Genomic DNA, 20332 nt, shown 5'->3' on the forward strand with positions numbered 1-20332 from the left:
AAGTCCCAGCAGCGAAAGGTGCCCGAGGCTCGGTCGCGGTAATCCTCTATCCCTCCCTGAACTCGCGTGTGTGCGCAGAGAGACGACTGTGCCAGCATAGGTGCCCGGGGCGCTGAGTCTGCGCCTGTCATCGGTGTCCGAGTTAATTGCCATTTCCATGCTCGAATAAATTAATCAACTTGGCTGTGCGCGCGGGTCTGTCTGCGACGTATCGGTGACGATTTCGCGGCGCGAGCTCCTGGTCAGTTTTGTTCGACCGTCCTCTGCTGCGTATCGTACACACTTTATTTTTCTGCTCCTGTCGTTGAACCAAGTCAGCTGCGCTTAGCGTGTTGGATAAATCTGGTTACAGGTGTGAGTCTGGTCCGATGGACGGAGACGTTTACGTAAACGATTTTCAGCTGAGTATTTTTTGTGTTTTTAGGTGTGACCAGAGTATAATAATTTCACTTGTTCGATATTTTGAGATTGCGGCGTACCATACCGAGCCCATACCACTGATTGTGTGGATGAATCATTCTTGCTGGTCGTACTGAAGTGCACACCATATTTATTGAAGTGGTGATGGTCAACGTGCGTGACGCGAATTTTTTTTTGTGGCGATTCTGGTTGCGAATTTTTTTCATTTATTTCACCTTGATATAGCAACTGGGTTTGTATATATTCTTTTGAATTCATCTAGTTCAGAAAAAAATGATTGACACTGTCGGTTTTTGGCAAATTCAGCTTAAAAAAAGAAACAATTTCAACTGACATCAAATTCATCCCACGAATCTGTTTTTTGCCATTTTTAGACGAGCCCCACAGCTTATTGGAAACCGAAGTGGTCGCATCTATTATAATGATGTGATTTGAATTCATTGTTAAAGAATACATTGTTAATGCACAATAGAATCTCTAGAATATACTAATCAATATAACTCAACCTTTCTACTAGAATGGCCAATAAATAATGCCAGGGTGACACCTAAGTAAATTAGCGCGAAACCCCCAGATCTGCCTCGACTCGTCATAAGCCGAAACCAATTACATACACTTCACTGGAGATAATTAAAGACGCAAGGCGGCGAATATCCGCTGATCCTATAATGGCATTTGCACATCAATTTCTCTATACGCGCGCACCCGGGGAAACGTCTACACAAAGCGTTACAAATTTTCTCTCCTCTTAATAGACAATCGTCTTTTGTCAATTTCATATCACCTAATCCTTCGACCCGCGGCAAATCCTTGAGTTCGTCTCGAGTGCGTAGATCCAGGGAAAAAGAGAAAGACGAATGATTTATTCAGTGGGAGTTGCTCTCGCGTGGAAGCGACTCATGCATAACAAAGGTATGGCGCTTACGCGACTTAAGGGTGTGATTTGCTTGCGAAATAATTTACCGAATATACGGAGATGCGCGATCGGTCACGTGGATAGATTACACGGATTAGAGGGATTCATATGAAAGTATAATCTAAGTCCATGTTTTCAAACATTGTCATACGAAGTGCTTATTGCATTACGAGCTTATAGAGAATGCTAGGATATTGAATTATAAATACATTGTTTTAGCGATATTGATATCGATGATAACAGTTGACACGCGGACGTCAGTCATTCATTCGGTACACCGCTTGGATAATTCGTCAGCATTTAATAAAGCGTTCAGAATCACATTACGCAAGCAGATTTACATGCACAAAGCTAACGCGACCAGTGCGCACAATGCTAAACAAAAACCAGTCACGCATGAAATAACCATCGAGAAAGATATTTATATTTGAAGAATACGCGCGCGCATATTCGTAATGCTAGGAAAATCCCCCGCTATACGCCCCGTCCGAAAATCCACGCGTGCCGCATGACGGAGTGTCGTTATTAATCTCCGGACCAGTCTCTGTACACTCCCCCCTCCGATATATATCCGTTTTCGGCAGACACACGCGGCGAGCGCGCGCGAGCTTTCCGGATATACTTTCGTAAATTGCTATCTGGCTCGCGCGCGCGGCTCCTGTAACGGCGCGTCATTACTCCGTCGGCAATTAATCCGACACCGTGCGCGCGCGGGCGAGCGTCAGAAGAGAGCGAGCGAGCGAGCGAGAGAGGAATCCGGTGTATAATGTTACAAATGACATCGACGCGGAGTTCGGGAGCTCTGCAGTGGGAGAGAGAGTGTGTGCGTGTAAGGGGGATCCATTAGCCGCTGGCCGAGTGCGATGTCATTAGTTTTCGCGCGCCTAAACCGGTCATTAGTCGCGATTTTGGCCTTTTTCTTCGGTTCTTGATCGATCGCGTGCTTTATTGTCCTCGCGAGCGAGCGGGGATTGAGCCGCTAAGCTCGCCCGCTCAGCTTTTGTTCTCTACTTAGCGAGACAAAGCTTTCGAGTGATTTTTTTTTGTTTGAAAAAAGCTTTTGATAATATAGATGAGTTTGTTGCGAATATTCGAACGTGTGTATATGGAGAAATATTTTATCGAAATGCCTTTTGGTCTGACAAAACAAGTCGCGCGACTAAGCCCGAAGAAAGTTATCCGAATTAATTGGAATAAAGGCCTCGCCGCGATTTTCACAGTCGCGCGTCGTCGTAGCCGACACACAGCAGCTCCATTTGCAAGATGAAGAGCACACCGCCGGAAGCGAGCGCCTCTTTTCTTCTCCATCCACTTGGAACTCGGAATATATATCAATCCCGCACGTGTATAACATTGAAACTCTCGCCGGGGGCGGCGAAGCAATCCTTTCAAATCCTCTCGAGACCATTTTTCTAATTTTATGCTCGCTACCTCTCTGCGCTTGCTCGTCGCTTTTACTGTATGCGTATACCGAAAGGAGAATATACTACCGCGTGCGGGTTAGATTTTAGATGCGCCGCTGGCACTCTCACGCGGATTTATTCTTCCCGTCGCCGTTGCTCATCCCGTGCGCATCGTCTCTTTGCGTATTAGGCCGAGTCAAAGGAGGATTCGCTGAGACGAGAGTCGCTTTTGGGTATGAAATTATCTTGCTTCGATGCGCTGACCTGCCGCAGACGAACCTTTCTATTGTCGAGTTTACTCCGCGTGGAAACGTGTCCTGATTGTTTGGGAAATGATTTTCTGATTCTTTTGCTTTTTCTGTTGTCTTGGTAATCGCATTTACGGAGTATAATGAATTTCGAATCTCAGAGAATTCAAAATCTCATTACAGCGACTTGTTCAGAATCTAATCATTTCACAAGCTCTATCGATGGTCGACTGCACGTATATACGTTCCGTATACGTCGAATCGGACACAACCCCTTCGTGAATAATTCATATGAGCATCGCTGGAACGCTCTTTCGATCATATCCCCATACCACAGTGCGAAAACAGAAACACCTACTGAATATTTTAATTCATATCTACCTGTTTACATGTTACGCTTTTAATATACGCCCCTTTTTAGTGGAGACGAAAACGTTAATTGAAAATTGAAACTTTCCCTAGAGGCTGCGCATCAAACTGTCATTAGATTGAGCTCGCATCCCAAATATACTCAGCCGAGATTTCGCGGCCAGTGTGGTCGGCTCGGATCCACTCTGGGATTAGGCTCCCGTCCTGGCGGAACCTCCGGTTTTTCCCGAAGATTTCGGTGCGCCTCGGCCGGCAAATCCTATATCCGATAACGATGATTCGATATAGAGTTGTCGCGCCGCTGCGGATTGCCCAATCGGGTTATCATAATATTTTTACTATTATCGTGACGCCGCCAGACGCGCTTCCTCCTCTCTCGTGCCCTGTCCGAACTTTTGCACGGTGTTTTTTTTTTCTCGCGTGTATACACATATGCGCCGTATGGGGGAGCTGAAGGAAAGAAGGCGTCGCGCGCCGGACGTTACTCAAATTGAATAATCGTGTCGGCCGCGGGATATGCGCGCCAATGCCTGGCCCCCGTATTTTACCTTTCTTCTTTCGCTACTCGATTTTTCTGCACGTCTGGTTGATGGAATGCTATACTGGTTTTATTATTTTTATGTCCGTCTCTCGGATGCCCGAAGCTGGAATTTTATTCACGTTATTGGGGTTATGCGATTATTTGCACTTTATATATTTTTTTTCCGAGCTTTGTAGAGTTCGATGATTTGTTGTGCGTCAGTGAATATGTTCTGAATCGACGATGATGCTGATGATGATGCCTCCGATATATTGACGAACAGTCTACCTCTGCATGTATTTTACTATTGTGTACTGAACCGAGGTCAATATTTGATATGAAAAAGCGTACGGTTTGCGGATGGACAGAAAATTTCTCCCACGAATTATGACCGGTCAGTTTATCGCCGCATCACGCAGGGCTTACACATTGAACGATCATCGACACGCGTGGTAATCAGCCGTTGCTCCCGGCGCAATAACCTCAGGCGTGCGCGAGTCTCTCTATTCACATCACACAGCAAGAACGACGTCGCATACGCTTTTAAACATCATGTTCACACGGACGTTTTGAGTTCCTCGAGGGATGAAGAAGCGGGAGCTGCAGCCCTAGGGGTTTAAACTCATACATGTATCCCGGGCAACGAGCTCGTCGCGCGGCTGATAGGCATTAAAATAGCCCGAGCGCATCGATCAAAGCGCCACTGACAGATTTTAAATTGCGCAAGACGATGATGTCTTGTCCCCTCCCGAAAAACCGCTGCGGATTTTTCGAATCGGAGTTTGATGCTATAATAGTTTCCCGTGCCAACCCTGCGTCCTGTTATATATTATAAAGTATAATTTCCCTGTTCCCGAAGGAATATGAGATGTTCGTAGCCAGAGGTCATTTTTCATGTATTAGCCAGTTTTATCGGAAGTACACTGATATCGAGGCGCTTCACAAATTATTCGATATTTAGGGTTGTATCTCTGTCGGAATAAATTTAACGATATACGATAACATTTGCTGGATTTTCCAGGCAGATAAATCAGAAAAAAGAAAATTAAACTTTATCTATATACCATTTCCAGAAATGATAATGTCTCGATTATATCCCAAGCCTGTATTTTCGAGTCGACGTTGTTTTCGTAGCTGCAGGTGCTCATTAAATAGCCGCGCTGACACAATAGCTCGTCAAAGGCAAAAAGATACTCCCAAAAAAGGCCTTCGCTCCGACGACATTCAGGGGTTAAAGCCATCGAGTAGCTCGCTTTGATTCCCGTCGCATCTGCAGATAACAAAAGACACCTCGCCAGGAGTAGACAGAGACCATAAAGCGCGCCCTGCACAGAGGAGCATTAATTAACGTGCCTCTGACCGAGAGGTATATACGTCGCGACACTTTGATCTAATCCAGACTGCACGGCGACGGTTACAATCATTCGCACAACACACGCGGCTTTGAAGGACGGTCAAAGCGAGCAGCTAGCGCCGCGAGTCCGATTGTTTTTGCAAAACGCGGCGGCGGAAAGTGACGAGAGTTCGATAATGGCATTCGAGGCTAATCGGTCTTTGTGAGCGCACGCGCACGCGCTTGAATGAGTTGATTAAATTCGAACACCTCTGCTCCCTCGCGGCTCGCGCCACTGTCTCCCGTCGCGGATCGCATGCCGACGTCGCAAGCCCACGCGGTTTCTCTCGCGCGCCGGGCGTTCAAATATGCTTATATTGGCTTGTGCTCAAAGGACGACGAGCCTCCGCTCCTCTCCGCTGACAATGGTCACGCATGATAATAGCGTGCCATAGGCTTGCTGACCCCCCTCGCTCGGAACGCGCGGTCATTTGGAAGAAACGACGAGGAAAATTAAAAAATCCACGCGACGCCAGTTGGACCGCGCTTTATGACGCGATTCATATTTTTAGCATTCGCTTTTATTATACTCTGCTGATGGACGTTTTAAAAATTTAAATACGGGGTGACCCCTCTCCCTGCGCAGCCGCGTCAACATTTGTTTTCGAGTATCATCAATTAAGACATTTACCCGGCGGAGTAAAAACTCTTCGGCTAATGAAATCACACGCTGGCGGGTCACTCGCTCGCAAAGAACTCGGTTCAAGATTAATGAGAGGAGCCTCGTGCCGAGAGACCCAGAAAGACTGCGCGCGGCGAAGATAAAAAGTAAGAAGGAGAGCGAGAGTGGAAAAAAGCGACTCTATCGCCTCCCAGTCATTCTTCAGAGGAGTTGAAGCGACAACGACGCCGACGCGAAAAGAGAACGGCGCCTCCATTAGCGCACGAGATAAGAGACTTGCGCGCGCTAACATAGTCTAGAGTCGAGGCGCATAAATCCCCGTCCCTTAGCGCCAACGCACAATTAATGCGCCGCCCCCCGATTTTCGGGCGGCGGAAATTAGCCGAGGAGATGCCTCTTAATTTTTCATCGGCCGGCCATATAGCGCTTCTCCGTTTCTGTATCTGAGCCCCCCGTTTCCGCGCGTTCCGAGCTTGAATTAGAAGAGGCGCTTTTTCTACGCCCCCGCAGCCGCCGTATGGACTCGAGGAGGAAGCGCTGCGGCCCGACAGATAAGCTTTTTCTATCTGTGCGCGCGAGCCGCGTCCATTGTCGCCCGGAGCTGCAGCGGAAACATTGACTGATCTGCGAGACACCCTTGGAATATATAATTAGCGATCGGGAGCGCGCCGTGTCTAGCTCAGGAGATAATGGGAGAGCGTGATTAACGAGCGGATGGAATGCCACGCATTTCTGGGGAAATTCGGTCTATATTATCGATTATTATTGTTACTTTTTCCGCAAATAAAATCTCGAGAGCCAGTTGCGCGCAACACATGGGTTCAGTGAATTTTTTCCATCGTCAATATTTGAACTAGACCTAATCACGCGTGTCGACCTTCCATTCAACTTACAAAAACGCAGTCATCGCGTGCGCGTGGCTCGTTTTTCCCTCGGTCAAAAAAAAAAAAAAAAAAAAAAGGAAAAACGGCGCGAAAAAGCTCAGGAGCGCGTGCGACTGGTTGTTCTCCCCGTGTTCGATGCCGCTCGTCACGCCGAAAGTGACGAGGGGTCCGAGAGGACGCCCGCGGTGACGTCACCGCGCGCTAGCGGCGCAAAGAAAAGAAAGAGCAAGAGCGCGTGTCGTGATTGATTGGTCCATTCAAATGGTTATGAACGCCGGTAAAGGAGCGCGCGCGCTTTCCTCTCTCGCACGAACCGGAGAGATCGATCCGTCTTCCGTTTGTCATACGCGTGGATAAATAAATTATTGCAGTCGCGGGCGCGGGGCGAGAGAGCGAGAGCGAGCGTAAGCGAGGCTAATGGCGCGCTTTTTCTGCTGCGCGATCCTCTCTACACTCTCCGGGTGATTATTTTACGGTAGTTCTCGCTCTCTCGAAGGGTTATTGATAGGACGCTGATGAGCCCGCTCGCGCGTCGAGACGCTCCCGCGATGTTGGCTATTCGTCCAACTGATGCACCTTTTTTGACGAGGTGTGGCGGCGTTGCGTTGAATGCGTTGATTTGCCTCGAGATGCTGAGATCCATCACGAGCTGCTTGACGAGGTATCCGGAATGCCGAGAGTTTTATTGCTTGTTATAGATTCGTCACGTTAGGATCGGTTCTATTGGGATGGACAATTTGGTAAACGATTTTGAGTAGGAATTATTATGGCGTTGTTAAAGATTTTGATTAGGCTTCGTGTCTGTTACGATAGTTATAAGCTGAGTAATGAGTTGTTCACCTTTAGAGCACGAGAGGCAATGCGATAACTGAAATGAATTAAGAATAGTATGGTATACTGTTTAACTTTGGAACTTTAATTAAAATACCGAACTGTATAGTAACGCACCATCTTCTCTTGTCAATAAAGCTTTGAGAGCCTACAGAAACATCTACGATTGTTTGCACGATCCCCATTATTCACTGTCTACGTCGATGCCACTACGCTCGAAAACTCACCTTTTTATTATTCTTTTCTTAAACCTATCTCAGTTGCCATCGTCTGCTTTTTTCTTTCTCACCTAAGCAGCTGATTAATTACTTCACGCGTAACAACGTTGACCCTTCTTGTACATCTGGGTTAGAGCAAACGCGAATCAAATCGTAATAAATGACGACAGCTCGTGTGCTTTGCATAATTTCTTCAAATTCATCATGATCCGGTCGAATTTGCCATTATAGAAGTCACGAAAAATAATAAGTTATGCTTTCAGTCGATTTTGAGACATCTGAGGCGACATACAATCTGCGCAGCTTATATGTCCAATGAATATGGAGCCTCGAAATCAATACACCGCGAGTCCGTGGATCGACGTGAAATATTTTCCGATATATTATCGCTTATTACTCGACCACCTGCAACCAGCCGGCGTACTCTATTCGCTGCAGAAGCATCGCGTTGAGCCCATCATCCACTAGGAAAATGTATCGACCCCCCTTCCCATCCCCTTGGACCCGCGGAATTTCGCGAGGGAGATCCCAGTTTTTTTTCTGCCGTACACTTCCGAACAGGCGTCTCCCGTCGCGCAGCTCTTTTTTGTCTCTTCCTCCCTCGCATTTATATCCACGATGCGTATCTCCGCGAGCGAGTGCGCGCGCGCGCAGCCTATCCGCGGAACCAATTACTCTTCTTCCGTTCGGGCTCCACCGTTTAACGACTCTCATTTTTATTTCAGGTGGCAGCGCCGCCAGCAGCCTCTGAAATACGCTATCTCTCTCTTGCTTGCAGCCCGCGTACCTATCTGTACATTCGCGCAGGCTTGCCTATATACATGTATGTATATAAAGCAGCGACGTGCGCGAGCTCGCGATTAGTGGAGTGCATTGCAGTATTAATGGCTTTTCGCTTGACTGATACGCCTAGGATATTTATGGCTCGATTCTGTCTCTCTCACGCGCGAACGGGGCGGCGTTGAAGGTAATTCAAGGGATACAAATTACTTCGCTGGCTTTATGCATAAAAGTCAGCCCCGAAACTTTTAAATGAACGAAGGGTATTTCGAGGACTAGTAGGGTTTTTAGCAAAATTATGACGATATGATGAGAGTTAATAGAAAAGAGGTATGTGCATCAAAGAATACGTTTGTTTAAAGGCAAAATATGTTTTGTCAAAGTATTTTATTTCTTTATCAATGGTATACCTATGTTACAGAGCATATTATTTTGGTTATTATTAGTCGAAGTCAGTTTTTAGTACACACCATTTCTCGTAGTTGATATTAACATTAAAGGATCGTTGTCGATATGGCGCTGAAGTCAAAATGAAGCAATATTCGTTTTCACTGCTCTCAGTGCCGATAACATCGTAAGTCCTCTCCTCTCCTCGAGTTTTCTTGAGAAATTGACGTCCGTTGATGTAACGCACCCTGGATTTTTCCCTGTTAGACGATATTTTTTGTATTCTAAAGCCTCTGTATGAATCTGTCTTATCGGCTTTCGTATTCTCACAATCTCCAGTAGCCAGTAAAAGACCTCCATCGGCAGTGTTGTGCACAGCAATCCATTCAACATTCTCATGCAAATTCAAAGTTACGTTAAATGTTTGTATACCTGCGTTAAATTTAGCACAATGTACCACGTGGCGATTTATAAGTTCATGCCAACGGGTACTGTATCGATCATAAGCATTTGAGAACGCAGTCGTACGGAAAGGATCCGATAAATTTTGTGCGGATGGTTCGTTTAAAATATTTTTGACTGTGCCAGAAGAAAATAAATTGACATAAAACACTTGATGGTAGATTGGAAAGAATAATGAATCTACTTTAATTGAGTAAATAAAAAAACCTTTATCCGGTGACTAATCAACGGCTGGCATGATTTCACTATATTGGCCATTACTAGGACTTGATAAAGATTTGGACCTCCCTACTTTTTTTCCTTCAAAATCATAAGAATTCAAAAAAATCCGCATGACGACCTATCATCGCATTTATTAGGTTTTAATAATACTTCAAATCCCTTTTTATGTAAAACAGGAGAAACAATATCGAAATCAGCATCATCCTCGGCTTTTACATCGGCAAAGGTACATGCGGATATATCCAGAATACGTAATTTTTGTCTTGTATCTCTATCAGAATGATAAATAGTTCCAATAAGAATCCGTTCTTGTGGCAACATGTGCATTTTTACGTCGACGAAAAGCTCGTCACCATCAATTACCATACTTATATTTTCACACGTTCTTTTACTTGTTTCCCCTTTGGATGACCAAATTTCTTTTGTCACGTTGCATAAAGACGTACGGTCTCCTGACTTAAGGTCCTTGCAAGACGCGTATATAAAACTGTTTTCATTCTCGGCAACGATTGATCTCAATGCTCCTGGAATCAACAATGCACCGTTCGCTGGCTCCCATGTTTTCGAGAAACTTCGAACTGCAGGCCTTTGGGCGTCAATTATGACACTACCACTAATTAGCAAAGTGAAAATGGTCAAACTTGGCGAAAAAACAATCATGTAGTCTAGATCGCGTTAGTTAACTCCCTCGAAAGTCTGGAAAACTGAATAACAATAATTTAAAATTCAAGAAACCCGAACCTTTTCAAATAATATGTTTTAAATGTACATACCTCGAAGTTAATGTCACTTCTCTCCGAGTGTCTATGCTATGTGCTTCCTCTATTAAGCTTAAAAACGAACTGAAAGTACGCTAGCATATCCTATACGGATTGGACGTGATAATAGGCGACTGATTAGATAAATGGGCATAAAAAATGGGTTATTTTAACGATACTTATAATGCAGCGTAAATAAAAGTTGTGAAACGTCGTTTTTTTTCGAAAAGCAACGAGAAATTTGTCAACGTGTTTCCACAATAGCGTTCGCGCGGTTCGCTCTCCCCTCCGTAAATCGGGTAACGCACCCCACTGAAACAGGCGCCGTCAGTCCTCGCGGACCAATTTCCATTGATGATCTCGCATTGGCGCGGCTCACAGAGGAGCCCCCCCCCCGCGACTCTTCCGGCCGCTTGAGATAATACGCGCCGGTAATCCATCTAATTCTTCAAGCAGCTCGAGCGGAAAAAGTCACTTTTCGCCACGCGACGACGACAGACTGTCCGGCTCGTGAAATTGGGTCGCGCGCTATTTTTTTTCGCCTTCCTCTTCGGCTTTTTTCTTTCTCTCTCTCTTTCGCTAGGGGAAGCTTGTCCGGTGAGCAAAAAAAGAGCCGATCGAGGGAAACGGACGCCGGCTTTTTTCGCTCGCTCACTGTCAGCGCGCGAATGTCCGCTGCGACAAAAAAAATTCACTGGACATTTCGGAGTATAATCACGCGACGACGTAGCGATGAAAGTTCAGGGATGCGTGAATGATGGAAGAGCTCGCGATTGCGCCTAAATTTGGTTACGCGTCAGATCGAACTCGGAGAGATGATTGCGCGGAGACTCAACGGCGGCGGCAGCAGTGGTGCAATTGCATTGGATGCACCGGCTGATTCATTTTTCATGCGATTCGTGTAAGTAATTAATTGGGGGAAAATGAGCCTCCGCGAGATGAAACCGTGGAATTGGACACGGCGCTGCGGGGATTGCGTTTTGGATCGAATTCAACCAGAGATAATGAGGCGCGCGATGCGATAGAGAAATTCAATGTAATTCCGATCATAAAAGCGAGTTTCGATGAGCATCGAGTTTTTCTTGTATTGATCGACGGTCAACTTCATTCACGTACTACTGCAGTTTCCGATTAAAAAAGTGAATGCGCAGCGGTAATCCAATAGACGAGTCTCTGTTATCCACTTACCCGCTCTAATGTCCACGCACTTAATCAAACTTCCTTCGGACTGAAAGTTTCCCGCCGATTACAGGGAGCCACCTGACCTCCGCCATGTAAGTACGAGAATTTGATTAGCACTCTCCGTCGTGCGCGTAACAATCTTCCCCTGAATCTCGCGCACGCAACAGCTTGGCGCATTATCTCGCATCTGACTTTTGATCCCCCGTTCATTTTTTTCGCTTCCCGACTGCCGCGTCATTTACTCCGGCATAATCTCGTATGACGGATCGCGGCGATCGGGTCGCCAGGGAATTGATATACGAATTTACTTAGAAAGGGCCGATCTTGCGCTACCGGACGGTCGTTTGTCCTCTGCGCCTTATCGCTCCCCGGAGACGGGAGCCGGACAGCGGACGTATGAAGGTATAGTGCCGATACTTTATTTCACTGAATACCGACGAGATTCGAGCGAGGAGTTTTGTCGATTTTGTCCGACTGCCACTGGTATGTATTGAAGCCATTGAAAACGTATTAGGGTCGATTGTTCGCGTACGGGGATTCGTGTGTGCTCGCGATAAAAACATTTTCCAAAGAAATGTCAAAAATTTTTAAAAAAATATACTTTGAGTAAATGCGCATATCGTTAAGTGAAACACTCGCACTTGTCGCTGAAATAATAGAAACCCGCATTTCCATTCTTTCATCGATACAATTTTTCGGAAAGGTCGGGCGGCTATAGCTCTCACCCCAATGAATTTGCGTAAGGATGATGCACTTGTTCGCGCTGGGTCCAGTCGATGAACACAAAGAAACTTACTCGCTCGCACGGCCGCTCTCTTTTACGCAAATAAAGGAGGAGCGCGTCACGCTCGGCCGGGAAACTAGATCGAGTCTAGTTTACTTTATTCGTCCACCTGATGGCGTCGATTTCGCAGAGCTCGGAGATTGACTTGTTTTTCTTTATTTCCCGCTGCCTCTCTATCCGATGCGTATCTCTCTCTTTTCGATTGACGCGGAGGGGCGACTGTTTTGCCCCAAATGGATGTTTCTCGTGTTGTCTTTTCGTCGCTCCAATTTTTCTCTCCGAGGGTCGCACTGCACTGTGTATATGTTTCTCGCAGCGCCTCGACACGCGTCACTATTTTCGGATTATATACTCGGCGGATAGACACGGGGCTCGTCTGTCCGAGGACTAGCACTGTTTTACAGTCAGCAATCCTCTTCGATTCAGCGTCTATTCCACGTACGATTTTTCTGCGCAAACATTTGTTTTCCATCGGACTAAGCTAATATTGCGGGATGCGTGTTTGGGTTGGTCAAAATGCCTTATTAAAAATATTTCCGGGTCAGCGAATGTGCGCATTCGAGCGGATTTCAGCCGGGGATCTGCGAGGCTCTGTTAAATTTTCCCTCTCTTGCTGCTTTTCCTCTAATTATAAACGAAGTCTCGGGAGTAGCTCGAGCCATCCTGCGGCTAACGAGCGACACGTTCTCCTCCCCGGGATCTCCGAAGCAATATACTCGTCGCGCAAAACCGGCCACACTCGCCGGATCCGTACAAAGACAGCTGCCTGCACTCAGCGAGCCTCGAGTCTCTGCAGAGCGGGGTTATATCAGATCGAGTGGAAGTTGAGCGTGAGATTAACAGTAATTCGAGCCGCGCATCTCTCGTAATCTCCCGAGGCTTCGGCGCGCATACGTATTTCCCGCAGCAGCTTCGAAGCTTTGTGGACAGTCGGGGGGCGAGAGAGACAGAGACAGAGAAGACGCGCGGGTCGACGGTAAATAGGTGTTAATGCCAGCCATCCCGAGTATACGCGGCGAGCTTCGTGCAGCGCCGACGAAAGGACGGTCTTTGACGATTAGGGGGAGAGGCGAGAGCGAGAGAGTCGGCAAACAATGCGCTGCTGCTGCTGCTATGGACTGCAGGCTTCGAGGCGGGGCTCGTTCGGCAAAGTTGTTTATGCTAATTAGATATAGGGATTTTGCAAGCTCGTATTTTGCCCGACCGCGCACTGTAGACGCGTGTTTGCGGAAGTTCGTATATAGGAGAACTGGCTTTGGAATGATCGTGAGGTTACAGCTGTTTCCGTGTTGTATTAGGCTTTCGGTACAATCACGCGATTGATTAAAAAAATCATCTATCAGCTCTCCAAGTAGAAAATGCCCAAGCATCGCCAGACAGCGTAGTCGGACAAAGGCACATCGCAAGCAGCAAGAAGCTACTCGAGTGTTCCTCCGAAGCACATTGCTCGTTGCGGAGGATCAGTAGTGTGTACGCCGTAGAGAACACCTATAAGCTAAGGGATCCAGCACCGGCTGAAGGGACTCTCCTTGCCTCTCGCGCGTAGGGCTATTCTCTCGGGGATTATCTTAAACGCGCGAGCAGCAGGTCCCATTGTTTAAGGCTACCGAAGCAATCCCGCCGCCTCCGGAGAAGCTGCGCTGTAACGGCTAACTGAATCTGTCCGAGAGGATCGGCAGCCGTAGAACGCGTTTATACGTGTGCACCGGACGTCTTGAGCGATCGACGCGCAAGCTTAGCCTGCTTTGTCGCTGCTGTAGTGTGTACACGGATGACGATATTGTAATGTGCTGGGGAAGGTCGGATGCGGTAATCCCTGACTGAGAGGACTCGGGCTTTTTCACTCGGGCTTTAGGTGTAACGCGAGTTTCGAGGGAAAATATTCTGTGAAATCGAGGATTCGAGAGTTTAATTATTTTCGAGGAATTAAAAGGGCTCGAAGTTACGATTATAAGCGGATATCGAGTAAAAATACTGCTTTCGTTTGTGGATGATTGCAGCAAAAAAGTGAGAATCAGCATATAAATAGAGCTCTAAATAGGCCACACAATCGGCACGCGCCCCAAAGTAGTTTGGACAAAAACAAAGAACGTTAGCCAATAGTTATCGCGTCCACTATAATTTCCTCCTACGGTCTATTAAGCACGTAGACACCCCCGCACACAAACACGTGCGCGCACAAGAGCCGCGGCGGGTTAATCGTTTTCCCTTGCAGACCGGACTCTGAATCGGGCTCTCTGAATAAATTAACCCGCCATATAATTAAATAATGACTTCCTCCCGCTTCGATTCTCGCAACTCGACGCCCAATCTACTCCGGGCAAACAATCGCCGGACACTGCAGCCTCCTCGAATCTAATCAAACATTTATGCTAAATCACGAAACAATCCGAACGCAATCAGCAAATAAAAGGACGAGCTCCCCCTTTACGTCGATGCGTTGGCGGCGACTTAAGCCCTGCTGGTCATTTGACTGGTCGCTCGCATTTGCCGGCCGGACAAAAACTTGATGGACATTCCGTTCTCTGGACAAAAGGCGCTCGGAGATTCGAGTGCGCCTCTCACGCGCCGGCTCTATGTAAATTTCTAGGGGGTGGCATTTGCATGGGTCGGGACAGCCGCTATCTGCCGCCGCCGCCGCCGCCGCTACTCTTATTCTCTTTCACGTTGATTGCCCTCGTTTATTAAGATTAAACTTTTCTCGGAGTAATCTCGCCGCATACACGCGCGCGCGCGCGCGCGCGAGAGAGAGAGAAAGAGTTTAATGTCATCGGCTGGCCGACCGGGCTTTATAATGCTAGTGAGCGCGGAAGCCGGTTTCCTGTGGAGTCTCGCTCGTCGCTGCGCGATATTTAGACGCCCGGGACGTAGGTGGACGCTAATGAGATTCAAATTACTCTGCTTCTCTCTTTTTATACTCTTTGTTTGTGAAATGAACTGATTTTTCCTCTTCCATTTGAGTTTAAAAATTTTAGTTGCTTTTATTTATCAACGCAGACCTAGGTATCGAAAGATCGAATGTCGCCAGAAGAAGCTGCATCCAATGACATAGAAAATAATGTATAACAAGCAACGAAATCATCGCGCTTCTCAATTTACCAGACTCGCCTGTTATTTTTTTCAAATTCGTCGAGCTGACTCCCTCTAGAAAAACCGACCACCGAGCGCAGAAATAATAATCACTCGGCTGCCGACGGAAGCCTCTCCCAGCTGACGCGTATACTAAAGCCACTCGGTTATATAATACAACGGTTGATTACACGGCGTGTGGCGGTGGCGTGGGCTCACACCCTCGCGAAATAAAGTGCGCATCATTTATCAAACTCGGGCGGTGACGCCGACTCTCTCTCTCTCTCCCACCCTCTTTTCTCGTCTCGTCACCACGGCTCGTCATTTTCATCTGCGATTTGTATTATTCTTATCGCGATTCGACCGCGCTGCTCAATTATTCAAGTGTCGGATTACTGCGGGACGAGGATTGAATCGATGGCAAATAGATGAGAGAGGCTCTCTTTGGCTTTTTTTTAGCATAATGTTAATATTCGGAATTCGAAAACCACGAGAGCACTTTATTAGCCATCGAGATAAAAAGCCAAATCCTCGGCAATAAAAGCAGGTACATAATAGGCCCGACGTCGGTCGATGGAAGCCTTATCGGCCTAAAAATCGCATCATCCATCCGCACACTTGTTTTGCTAACTTAAAAAATAAAGCTCCGCTCTCGGGGCAAATACGCCTATTGTTCCTCTCGAAATCCTTGCCGGCGGACAAAGGCGGTGGATAATGCGAGCGCGCGGTGCAATATATCCACGCGGCCGTACTCCACAAAAAACCACGGTATGTATACGCACGAAAGCGAGAGAGAGAGAGAAAGAGTTAAGTCCGGCTCGAGAGCCTGCTAGAAGAGAAAAAAGAGAGGGAGTACAAAACTGCGGAACAAAGTGAAAGTCGGAAGGATTGCAGGGGGCGATGCAGCTATTAGATTTTCAAATGAAATCCGCACGAGCAAATCGTGCGTGCTCGAGAGGGAATCCTTCTCTGCGGCGGCTTTTTTCACTGCTGGCGCGCGCGCGGTGCAGGGAAAAAAGCGCCGCGACGAGGAGGGGCCACGAATGCGTTTTAGCGCGGATCAAATGCATTACGCGTATACCCGCGTCGACCTGCGCGGCGGCGCGTATGTGCGTATATAGGTGGAACGTGGAAACGAAAGAGAGGATATGCCGGGGAGACGGACTGGGAATTAACGTGCCGCGGTTAAATAGAGCGAGATCAGGTGAGCTTGCGTATACATTGCATGTTTCCCACTTTGTTTATAGTTTAATTAGTTGATTGTTTATTGCGATACATTGATTAATGATGGGAGCGAATAGTTTTGGTTGTTGATTGCCGGAAAAAGTATAGAATAGTTTCACCTGACAAACAGGCCTAGGGTACAGTAGTTGGCGTCGATCAATTATCGCGAGACCGAGAAGCGCGGAATTGCCGGTAAACAATGGCTGAACGAACAAGAATTTCGCGTGCGGCCCGTCATATAGATGCAGTGCGGCAGGCCCCCCGCTGTCTCGAGAGCTAATAAGCGCACAATGCGCTTAAGCCGAAAATCAAAGACTTGCAGCCATGTGATTCTCTCTCATAAATTATAGGGCTCTCAAACTGCTTTGGGGAGGGTTTGTACCGCGATATCCGCCTTTCAGCCTTTTGTACTCCGTTTCTGAGTATCTTTCTCCCTGGTTTTTAAATTCTTTTTTAAACGGTTAGCTCTCGATGAGCCCTCCAGTTTGGTCGACGTCGCGACAATAATGAAGCTCGTCGCGCTTTTTGTTCGGTTTTCATCGTGCGCAAAACTCGAGTGATCGCTGCACCGAGCTGCTTCGTATACCTGTAATTAATTCGGTGCTCGAGGTTATCGATACTGACAATGAGAATAGTTCGTTTTATAGTTTGATTAATAAAAAATATCGGCCATCAATGACAGAAAAGCTCAACCGATGTTGATGCCACTTGCTCGCACAGCTGCTGGAGTATGTACTCGATGCGTGCTTCGCTCTATGTGAACAAGGTATCTTCTCTCCACCATTCCCTCGTCTATTCGTTCTCTTGATGAAAATCATCGTCAGTCGTGACTCGTGATCAACAGGATCGGGAAGGATTACACCCCGTGGAACACCCCAGGATGGAGCAGAGCAAGAGCCTCGAGACTCGAGGAAACACTTCGTTCGCGAGAGATTCGAATCGCGAAAAAAGGGAGCGAACGTAGAGCGGATCTCCGTCGGATATGCGAGGAGGGGTTTGTTTCAAAGAACGAGCGACGTCGGAAATGTCAACAGGTTCGATGACGGTGAATCCATCATAAATTATTGTGCTCTTTTAATGTTGAAGTTACATAATAGTGTATGGATGCGGTAAAAAGTGTCGCCCTAGCAACGAAACAAAGGGCCACCTCGTCAGTCGTAGGCCAAGATGTGCTCACTGAGGAATCTCGTCATAAAAATCTGTGAGCTCTTAAACAGAGGAAGCGAGCGAGTAGACCTCAAGTACCCTCGAATCGTCTCTCGGCTCGGGGTGCTAAAATCCGGGACGTAAACACTGACCGCGACATAAAATGCCTTCTCGCGAGAGCATATCGAAAAATCTCCTTTCTCTCTCCACCCTCCCCTTCCATGCGCGGCTTTGTTCGGCATAAATCACCGTCACTTTCGCGTGTTTATATTCATGGGCGCTCGCGCGGACGGGGTTTTTTGAGCAAGATTGAAGAGGCCCCCGGGAGTTGGCGGCTACGCTATCGCTCGTAAAAAATCATCGTAGGGATGTGTGGTCCGCCGATCGAGACGCCGCGCGTGTTTCGAGTTGTTGTCCCTTGAGTTGCGGTTGTGCGCACGACCGGCCTTGTCTTGAGAGCCAATGTCTTGCTACGTGATCTACGATCGGTAGACGGTATTTCGAGGCGTCTTCGTGCTCGCGGTTAGCCTCATCGTTAGCCGCCTTGATATCTGCGTCTTAGAGAGATGTAGTTTTGCGAGAAAGGAGGTGTGCACGAGGATTATGCGGTGTTAATATATGATTCTGTAGACCGTAAAAGTGCCACGCCGTTGTATTGGCAGCTCAGCTGTTAGGATATTTTAGAAACTGCACATTTGCCTCGTTGAAAGTGAATCTTCGATTTCGCGATACAGTAACGCATTTCGTTTCCTTTTTTCAATCTAGATAACATGGAAGGCAAAGATCTGAGCAAGTAGTAATGCGCAGGATTAGTCAGGCACTTTCACTCCGCCATAGGCTACCCCAAAAGCCCAAGAAACAGCACAGCATAACATTAATCTCATTTCCACACTCGACGACATTCACGTCTCCCATACGTTTACGCGTCTACTCGCGACGGTGTAATTAGCGAAATAACGCAGACAGACGAAAACGTCGAAGCCCATCTCCGTGAATCAGAACTCTCTCGTCCATGCGCTATACGGTGCAGACGATTTCACGGGTCTAGGCGCGCACATAATCTAGTGCACGACGTGTAACGCGATTACGTGTATGCCCGCGTCGTCGTCGACGTCGTCGTGGCCGCCGCAGCGTCGTTGAGAGAGGGGCGTTAAGTCTGCGACCGCAGACTCGTAACTAAGGTCCGGCGGAAGTCTAGGCATGTGCGTGCGCCGACGCCAATGAGTAATGGGAGCAAGTGCAGCCCGTTGTAATTATCAATCGCGATGGAGCAAGGTGCATGTAGTCCTGTCGACCTGCTGTTGCAGCCTAGCCTCGTGTAGCCTATAGTGCATTCGTCAGTGATCGGCAATATTGGTAATGGTACTGGTGCGAGTGCTGCCGTCTATGTTATACTGCACAGTGTCGGCTGTTCGACATTGTGATAAATTGATATTTAAATTGTGGTCCGCTCTCTGCGTTGAATCGCGTAGACGGCACAAATACCTTGCAATTTTCAAGGGCGATACTTCAATCCTACCCGGCACACACTTAATAATAAAAATAATAATAATGCAGCGTTACACACCGCGAATTCGCGTAGCCCGTTTTTTTTCAGAGCAATTACGCGTCCGCAGAGAGACAAGAGAGGAGGAAAAAAATGTTTACATTGTACCGGACTTCGTAATTGCGAGCACGCTTCGTGCTTGTGACGCTGCTCTTTCGCGGCACGAGCACGCTCTCTGCTCTCGTCGTGCTTGATGACGCGTGAGTGGACGGTTTCACGCGAGTAAATTTTCGCTCTGCGCGTGGCTGAGGCCGCGTATGCATTATAAACTACTTTTGATGTTCGTTAATTCATTAAATCGTGGATGTCGTGTTTTACGATGCGAGGGTGCGTGCGCGGTTTTTATGAGGTAACCTGATTGCAGTTCATTTTCGCAGCTCTGATATATTTTTTTGAAATTGCTGTAATGCATAAGCGAGCCAGTCCATCCATTCGATGCACAAACAATTATAAAAGCCGCATATAACAGAATCGGCCAGCTCACTTACGCAAATACCGTATGATGAACGATTCTCCCAAAAGCACGTCTCCTTCACATTCAAAATAAGACACACCCCTCGCCAGCCGTACAATGACCTCCGATCTATGAGCCCCTCTCGCGCACTACCTCCACGCAATTCTCCTGAATAGCAAATGAGAAACAAATTTACGCGACTGCAGCGCAGCTCCAATTAATTTTCCATCAACCCACACGCACACACAGTGCTCGGAGACGCGCGCTCTCGATTCCACGTCATCCTGACTGTATGTACTCCCCGCACAATAAACAGACAGCCGGCAAAGACGAGCCACCACCGCGCGCACGCATAGAGAGAGAGAGAGAGAGAGAGAGAGAGAGAGAGAGAGAGACGCACACATTTATGCGTGGTATTATGCACCGCGTGTGTCCATTGTACACACAGAGGCGAATCTAGACAACGGCACGTGCCGAGAAGAGAGCCGCGCGCG

The sequence above is a fragment of the Nasonia vitripennis genome, chromosome 5 (assembly GCF_009193385.2).
Source record: "Nasonia vitripennis strain AsymCx chromosome 5, Nvit_psr_1.1, whole genome shotgun sequence".
Taxonomy (NCBI): domain Eukaryota; kingdom Metazoa; phylum Arthropoda; class Insecta; order Hymenoptera; family Pteromalidae; genus Nasonia; species Nasonia vitripennis.